At 39.2% G+C, this 9,575-nt stretch overlaps 1 pseudogene; it reads left to right on the top strand.

Moving 5' to 3' along the window:
* Positions 1-387: 387 nt before the first annotated feature.
* LOC127099011 (uncharacterized) lies at positions 388-487 on the top strand (annotated as a pseudogene).
* The last annotated feature ends 9,088 nt before the right edge of the window (positions 488-9,575 follow it).

The following is a 9,575-nucleotide window of genomic DNA, read 5'->3' on the forward strand; positions in this document are numbered from 1 at the left end:
ACTTGCTCTGCTTGGATTCCTGTCAAGAGTTGACAGTCCGTAGGAGTGTGGCCTTGGATTCCACAGACCTCGCAATTCTGAGTTATAGCAACCACGGCGGCTGGGGGTGATACGTTTAAACTTTCAATTTTCTGGACCAAAGCATCCACTTTTGCATTAACGTGATCAAGGTTACTTATCTCGTACATGCCAGTTTTCGTTTGAGGTTTTTCCACCGTTGTTCGTTCGGTTCCCCACTGATAGTGGTTTTGGGCCATGCTCTCGATAAGCTGGTAAGCATCAGCATAAGGTTTGTTCATTAATGCACCACCTGCAGCGACGTCTATTATTAACCTTGTGTTGTATAAGAGACCATTATAAAATGTGTGAATTACTAACCAGTCTTCCAAACCATGGTGTGGGCAAAGTCTCATCATGTCTTTGTATCTTTCCCATGCTTCGAAAAGAGACTCGTTGTCTTTCTGTTTAAATCCGTTTATCTGGGCTCTTAACATAGCTGTTTTGCTTGGCGGAAAGTATCGGGCAAGAAAAACTTTCTTCAACTCGTTCCAGGTGGTGGCTGAGTTGGAAGGGAGAGATTGAAGCCATCTTCTAGCGCTATCTCTTAGTGAGAAAGGAAAAAGACGAAGTCGAATTGCCTCTGAAGTGACACCATTAGCTTTAACAGTATTAGCGTATTGAACAAATATAGATAAATGAAGGTTTGGATCCTCGGTAGGATTTCCAGAGAATTGGTTCTGTTGCACAGCCTGCAACAGCGAAGGTTTGAGTTCGAAGTTGTTTGCTTCGATTGCGGGCGGAGCAATACTTGAATGCGGCTCATCTTGCGATGGAGCGGCGTAATCTCTAAGAGCACGAGCTGGTTCTGCCATCTCGGGTGAAAGAAGAAGATCTTTGAGGAAAGGAAATTCGATAGGAGGGAGATTGTTTTCAGCACGGTATTCCCGAATTCGTCGTAAGACTCGGAGATACAATTCGATATCGTTGATTCGTAAATAGAGTGGTTCGCCTTGTGAGCGAGTGCGTGGCATACAAATCAACGAAAGAAAGAATAGAAGAAAAAGAAACCTTAGTCTCTACAGCGTAACGGAAGAGTTACGATATCGATTAAATAAAAGTCCCCGGCAACGGCGCCAAAAACTTGATCGCTCGACTGTGTGAGTCGAGAATGGGATACAAACTGCAAGTGCACAGTTCTATCGCGTAGTTTTAAAAGATATCGATCCCACAGGGACTTATGAATCGATATACCGTTATCTAAGGTTACTACGTAAAGCTAAGGTGAAAAATGTTTGATTGTTTGGGGAAAAACTAAGAGCTAAACTAAGATCTAGATTAAATATTAATAAAACGGATATCGGTATGTAGTTCGTCAAAACTAGGGAATCAAGTCTTTGTCGGTTTCTTGGTTTTAAAATAAATCGTTTCAGTTAACTTTATTGGTTAAAGGTTTTATCTCAAACTCTCGCTCTGTTGAATAAACCATGATTTTATATTAATGTAGCTGTCACTTATAATTAAGTCAAAAACCATATTTTGAAAGCAATAAAGTTGCAGAAACTCTTTTTAAGAAAACACTGACCGTTTTAAACACCCTTATCTCAAACTCTCGCTCTGTTGACTTAGGTTATATAATTAAATCCAAATGCTTAACTCTCGTCCTCACATTCAATCTTTAAAAATACTTTTTGGAAAAGGTCAGAATTTAATTAACTCTAAAACTTGCTCTCGCCCTGATCTAGAATTAATGCCTAACTTACACTGTCCAGTTAAAACCTCAAACTCTCGCTCTATTGATTTTAACTTCTTTATGTCCTTTACTTTTGTAAAAAATCTTGTTATTAAACCTGTAAGTTGAGACCGTAAAAAGATTGATTTTAATTTTAAGTTTAAATAGACCGACTCAGTCTTGATCCCTTATTCTGCTTACTTTACATACCGATATCTAGGCGAATTAGCCAGACATGCTAAATAAACAAGAATACATATCTTGCATAAACAGACTCATTCCAGGCAGACAATATAAATAAATAATAAAACAAAACATTAAATAATGATTAAAGAACCTGAATGCGTAATACAATAGTCTTGAACACTCCACCACAAGCCGGTAGGATTTGTTCTTGGATCCTTCAATTAATCAATAAATTAAACCAAGGAAATAAAACTAGAATCTAACGTAAGGTTAGATCCGATAAAAAGTTGCACAATAGTTTCCGGTGTAGAAACTATTATGCGAAAAATATCTAAATGCTAAAAAGGGAAAGGTAAATTGCAAAGGAAAAAAAGAATGTAGAACTTGCAAAAGAAATAAATAAATAAACAATGTTAAGTTGCTGGAAAAGAAAATAAGCAAAAGCGTGAAAAGAAAGAAAATTGGCAAAGCTTCGGCAATGTGAGCGTGGAAAAACCGAGGAACCTTTTTAGGTTTTTGAAGTAGCTATTTATATTGGTGCTGGTAACTGCTTTTCGTTTCCCAAGGTCTTCAACGTGGCTAAATGCACGGCGTGGATATAGGACACAAACTCCTCAACGTCTCTTCAAGTCTTCTGAGGGCGTTACTTGCGCCAAAAAGGTAGTGGAATGGTGTGACGCTCGTCACACCATGTGTGACGTCCGTCACAAGGCTGTTTTGCGTGACGCTCGTCACGCACCCTGTGACGTCCGTCACAGGCACAACATTGGTGACTTGTGCGCTTTGGGCTGGGCTTTGGCATTTGGTTCCTTTTCTCTCCTTTTTCACCTCCTTTTCTTCCATTTTCACTTGTTCTTCAAAATAGACTACCTGCGACAAATAGGAAGAAAATACCACGTAATATCTCATAAAATGCAGTAAACCGAAATAAATAGTCATAGAATTTAATGGAATTAAGTTCTAAAATATGATATAATTTCGTGTTATCACTCGACTTGTATGATTTACCTTGGATTTAGTCAATATCTCTAATGGTAACGAATACCCCGCTACAGAAAAATGGCGACTCTGTTGGGGAAATAATTTGCCTAGTGGGTTTTGCCTACTTTTCATTTTTGTTGTATTGTGCTGTATATTTATTTTGTGACATATTTTGGTGCAAATTTGGGATTACTGTATTGTATGTAATGATTGATTTGCTTGATATTAATTCCTTATATGCTTGGTGATCTTTGTGAGATGAGTTCTATACCCGAACTCGAGTGCACTTAGGATAGGAGAATGGCATAATCTTGTCGACTTGTGTGGAGTTATTCCTTAGCAAGTTGACTTTCAAGTCCATTCACTTGGTGGAGGTCATGTTGGGATCAATAATGTCACACAAGTAAGTTGTGGTTAGACATTACTCTTTCCAATATAGACCTTAGAAGCCAAGGACCTTAGTTTACCAAGCCCATCTTGGCTTATTCTTAGGATGTAGTACGAAAGTCGTTCAAGTGTAAGATTTGATACGATTGTTACGCGATACTACACTCATAAGAGTCTCTCTTGAGAATATTTTTGGAATACGAGTAGTCGTTTCTCCGATAATATCTGAAAGATGGGATGATGACTATGGGAACCTTTTGTAGAACATGTTTGGCAGGTTTAAACCTTAGTACACTTCCTTTGGGTGATTCTTAACCTAAACTCCATGCTCGTGACTTGCAACAAACCCTTGATTCATGGTTGATCCGTTCAGGTATCCTTAATATCAATGGAACTTGGGTGTTGATAAGGTGTAAACCATAATCCACCAAAATGGATGGTTGATATTAAGGATAACATGATCCATCCCATGACCTTTGTTTGGTGTGCTTTGCTTGATCCTTGAGTGTGATTGTTGCATTCATGCATTCATGCACCCATTTGCATTCATATCATCAAAATAATGAGAAAATTTTCAAGGAACTTAAGAGGTCTATTTGCAAAATTTTCAGACATGGAAAGACAAAGAAGGAATACAAAGAAGTACAACTTCAGACAACCAGATGTCGCATTACGCGAAAAACCGGCGGGAAAACAAGAACAACAGAGCCGCCACCGTGCGTTATTTATCCCAAAAGAGGGAAAGGAAACGCTCAGAGTAAACCTGGAAAAAGCATGGTCTCGCGACCAAAGAGAATGGGATCGGGAGTCGGTTATGCGAAGGGAAGGTATTAGCACCCCTACGCATCCGTCGTACTCGACGGGATCCACGCACAATAGGAAGGAAAATGGTTGCTAAAACACTGCTCAAATAAACATCTATACAGGCTGAAAGAGACACAGGATTACAGACAAGACTGACTCGGCAGGACATCGCGTCCTGGGCCTACTTAGTCTATCAGGCATAGACATCAGAGTCTAAGTAGTTCGAACCGGGGAAACGACACATGCTCGCTAGGATGTCGCATCCTATGCATACGTATCTCCTTTGGACGAAGGAGAATCAGAGCATTCGTAGCTCGGCTAACACGCACACAAACAAACACAGGCAAAGGTAAACGTGGAGCCTGAATGCCAATCACTGGGCTTACATCAGCATCCGAACCAAAACACACACCATGAAGGCCAACGTGGAGCCTGAATGCCAACCACTGGACTTACATCAGCATCCGAACCAAAACACACGCACACTGGAACCCGACTGCCACTCGATGGACTTACATCAGCTTCCAAGTACACAACAACACAAAACGAAGACACAGGCAGAAGAAAGGTCTCGATTGCAACTAGGGCAAGAGAAAAGAATTAGTGTTAGTTGTTAGTCAAACTCGACAAGACATCGCATCTCGTGCCTACGTATCTCATCTGGACATGAGAATCAGAGTTGCCGTAGTTCGGCTAAACTATTCCTGTTGGTTTGTGTTTTTTAAGTGGACAACGTCACTACGCAATCTACCGGATGCTCGACCTTTGGAGACTTACTCACCTGTAGTAGAAGGAGTTGACGTATCCTTAAGAGGGGATAATGTTCGTTTGTGTTTTAGGAAAGCTCAAGCAAGAAAGGAAGTCCTATACGAAGGAACCGTGCTACCTTAATTGACATGCAAACGAGACTACGCGGAGTCTAGCAAACCTAGGGGATACAATCACACCACACAAACATATACAGCATGAAATAAACACACCAACAAGGGGCTCAAACATCAAGGCTAGGCTTTAGTCGAGGGGTCATATCAACCTCAACAAACAAGCCTCTGTATCGGGGTAAGGTTAGCTCTTAACCTTGCCATTGAGGGGCTAAGGTGAAGCTGATGAAAGGTGAGTGAAGATGAGACTTCACAGCTCTTATCCCTGGTCAGGGAGAGCTTCAGACAAAGGAGCGTGGGTTCAGAAAGATGGAACCCTTCTACGCTCAAGACTCTAACTCGAGTGTACACTGTACAAGATCTTGGGCTTGTGTCCCAATGCATCAACACACAGCCGTGCGAGCAGAGGGACGACTCAACAGAATAGTGGGGGATAGATTGCATATCCCTTTGATCCACCAATTGCCTCATAGAGGTCTTTACCTGCTTGGGCACAAATGTAAACAACCACAAACATCGCCTCTTAAGGAGGACTTCAGACAGTTGCCTGGCCAAGTAACAGGCCAGGTCTTCCAGACTACATGAAGAAAGGAAATCATACCTCAGTGCAAATTGCTTATCAAGCAAAGCAAAGCAATATTAGCAACTAATGTACCTGAAATCAATCAAATATCATCAGTATACTAATCACACAACTAAACAGCAAATGGTTCACAATTAGCTATAAACAGGCAAACACAATCCAATGCACCAAAGTGCAAGCAACTCAAAAGCCAAACATCCTACAAAACAAAACAAGTTAGTGTACAATGTCAAATGATATCTCAATCAAATGTGAATCCACCTCCTTAAGGTATTAACTTCTTAACCTGAAAAGTCAAAGTCAAACTCAAATGTGAGATACAAGACCACTAGGACAAGCCTAGGGTCAAAAAGAAGGAAAAAAGTTAAAACAGCAAGTGAATCATGATCAACATCAACATTAATCAAATACAAAGAGAATCCAATTGGTCTCATGTCTAAACCATACACCAAATTAATTTCATGCACAAATTAGATCAAGCTAGGCAATTATGAGTCATATAGGAGCAAACAGAAAGATCACACTCAATCAAATACCTAAACAGCTCCATAAATTCCACAAAAATTCCAGCATAAATAGGACACATCTAATGAGCTACATATCAATTTTCATGCCATTTGAACAACAGGAAGTAGGTCAATGAAAATCATAAAGTCAGCAGCAATCCAAACAAGTCAACACATGGTAACAAAATGAGCATTAACTTCAATCACATTCCAAACAGTGAAAACAATTAAGAAATTAATGGGACCAAAGCCAAACTACACCTAAACATGTTATGAATCACTCCATCAAATTTCACATTCATATGATATAGTATGAGCATTCAACAACACATGTAAAGTTTGTTACACAAGAAACAACCCAAAGATGCTAAACAACAATCAAAAATCCAAATCAATTAGAAAATGGACCAATTAAATCCACCAAAAATCATGTTGAAAGTTAACATACATATTGTATCTCATGCAAAAAATCAGAGTCATAGGTCTAATGGAAGCATGGTAAATTAATTCATGAACTCAGCATGGCATAGTGTGACACATATTGTCACACTCAAAAAGAATAAATCATATCTACCAATCCAGAGGTCCAAAAATCACAAATGATATACCAAAATCTCCAGAAATGAGTCAAGAATTAGCATGTGAAATTTCATTCAATTTGGACAATGTATGAGTATTTCATGTTAAAAATGGTGAAACATACAAAAAATGCACACATGGCAAAGATCCCTAGACAAAGGCAAAAAATCTCCATGCACAACTTGAGCTATCATACCTATAAAATTCTAGACAAAATTATGAATCCAACAAAAAAAGTCTCACTAATTTTGGACTTAAAATGGATTTTATGTGAATTTTAGAAGTTTGTGGAATTATTGAAATATTTATTTAAGGGAATACGAATTAATTAATTAAATTAATGGCAGTTTCGTAAATACTTCGACCATGGCCAAATTCATTAATTCGGTGGCAGCGCGCTATTGGTTCTTCATGGAGGGAAACAGGATTTTGAAAGTGCCATGCAAAATGAATGGATCAAACGTGAAATATTCCCAGCTTGGCTTCGTTCTTCACCGTGTTCTTGTATTCATCATCACCAGATGCGGTTTCGATCAAATCTCAATGAAAATGGACAAATCTTATATGGATAGAAAGGTCTAAGTATGTACATTCCAAATATGCAAACGGAATTGTCCAGAAATTCGTATACAAGACGAATCGATCGAAAGAAGTTTTGACATGCAATCTTTAATCCTAGATTTCTCTCTCAATAATTGATTAAAATCAAAACCACAAGCATCTTAGCACTCTACAATGAACGATCTACAAGAAGCACATCACAATTTGGCAAACGGTTAGGTTCGAATTCCAACCTTGATCGATGGCAGTTGATGAATTTGTGTGTTTCCAGGCGTGTAATGGTGAAACAGTTCAAGCTTGATGATGCAGGAAGCGTATGGAATGATTTGATTAGCTCAAAGGTGCTCCACGTGACGAGTTCTTCAAGCTGCCATGGATGAGGTAGTGTTCAACAGTTGCATTTTCTTGGTGCCATGGCCATGATCTTGATGAAACAGAAGTAAGATTATACCTGCAAATGAAGAATTAACCAAGCAATTGCAACAACATTCACGAATTATTGATGAATTTGGAAAAAAAGGTGAAAGTTCAAAGTGAGAAAAGTGAGAGAATTCTTGAGTTTTTTGTGTTTGGATCTGAAAAAATGATTAGTGGTTAAGCAATGCAGTTACAATTATCTATTTATACCAAGGCTTAATCCAAAATTAATTAAGATTAGCAAAATTGGAAGATTAGTGTAATATGCATTTTCACCACTTTTGGTCCAATATGCCATTGGTTAATGCAGCTGGTTTTTCTCTCCAAACTTGGTTCCAACAGGTCACAAATGACATTTAGAAAGTGTTGCAAAAAGTCCCATCTCAAAATTCCAATTATTTCTCAAATTGGACCATTTTGCCCTTGGATTTTAATTAGTGCACTTGAAAAATGGCCTTTTTGTGTGAATGCTTTTGGCAAAATGTGATGATGGATTATGAAATTACACATTAAATGTGATTTGCTCAAAGAAAAACCATCCAATTTGGCCACTCCATGTGAGAGTTATGGCACTTTGATTTCGGGCATTTTCTGAAAATGACTGGACCATATCTTGCTAACCACACATGGGAATTTAAAGTTCTTGGACTTTTTGGAATGGTGAGATCAAGATCTTCAACTTTCATGTTGGACAAAATTTCATTTGAAGCTTGTATGATGAAGTAATTTTGAGGAGAAAAAGTTTCCATTTTGGGCAGCTGCAATTACAGGTCACCTGCTATTTTTGGAAACTCTTGATCTGACCCCCAAATCTTCAACCTTGGTCTTTGGTATGTCAAATGAGACTTGTATGGATATGAATGAGGCCTTTCAAACCATCTCACACCTTCCAATCCATAAAATCAGGCACAGTTGACCACAGTTGACTTTCTATGGTTCCAGTTGAAATTCAGCTTGACTGATGACTTCTGAGCATCCAATCTTTGGCCAAATCACTTAAAAATGATCCTTAGACCATATGAACTTGATAAATCAACCATAGGGCTTTGTTCCAATGAAAATAGCACATGCTTGCTTGTTTGACTGATTCTCCTGATCAGTTTAACCTAATTTGTCAGTGGGCTTGCACTTGGGCAAATGGACAATGCAATGTTATGCAGTGGCCTATGTTATGTTATGACCTATTATGAAAATGAAAGTACAAAAGGTAGGGTGCAAATTTGAGGTGCTACAGCTGCCCCTATTCAATCAGTTGGGAACCCGAATGGATGAGAGCAACGACTGTCAGACTTTCAGGGTAAACAGGGATTGAATACCAAGTACCGTAGAAATTTGCACACTGCTGGGAATTTATTTTTTTGTTTTCTTCTTTCTTTTCAGGGTAAAGCACATCCAGACATCGACACACGATGAATGGGAACAGAAATCATCTCAACTAGATGCCAATGGACAACTAGGAAACACTCAACGTTTACCAAAACCAACGGAGAGGTAACTCAACTCTACTGGGGATAACCAAGGAAGGATACAACCATACGTCAGCGGACGTAATGGGGAAAAACTCAACGTTTACCAAGACCAACGGAGAGGTAACCAGACATCATCGGATGAAAGGCGGGGATAGTGATACAACCATGCGTCAGCGGACGAAATGGGCAAAACTCAACGTTTACCGAAACCAACGGAGAGGTAACCAATCATCATCGGATGAATGGAAAGAGATATACAACCATACGTCAGCGGACGAAATGGGAAAAACTCAATGTTTACCAAGACCAACGGAGAGGTGAACCAACTTGGGGAAAGGTACAACTAGACGTCATAGGACGACTAGGAAAAACTCGACGTTTACCAAGACCAACGGAGAGGTAACCAATCATTAATGAATGAATGGGAAGACTCGACCAGACGTCATAGGACGAAAGGGAGACGCTCGACGTTTATCGACACCAACGGAGAAG

The sequence above is a fragment of the Lathyrus oleraceus genome, chromosome 6, assembly GCF_024323335.1.
Source record: "Lathyrus oleraceus cultivar Zhongwan6 chromosome 6, CAAS_Psat_ZW6_1.0, whole genome shotgun sequence".
NCBI classification, from domain to species: domain Eukaryota; kingdom Viridiplantae; phylum Streptophyta; class Magnoliopsida; order Fabales; family Fabaceae; genus Lathyrus; species Lathyrus oleraceus.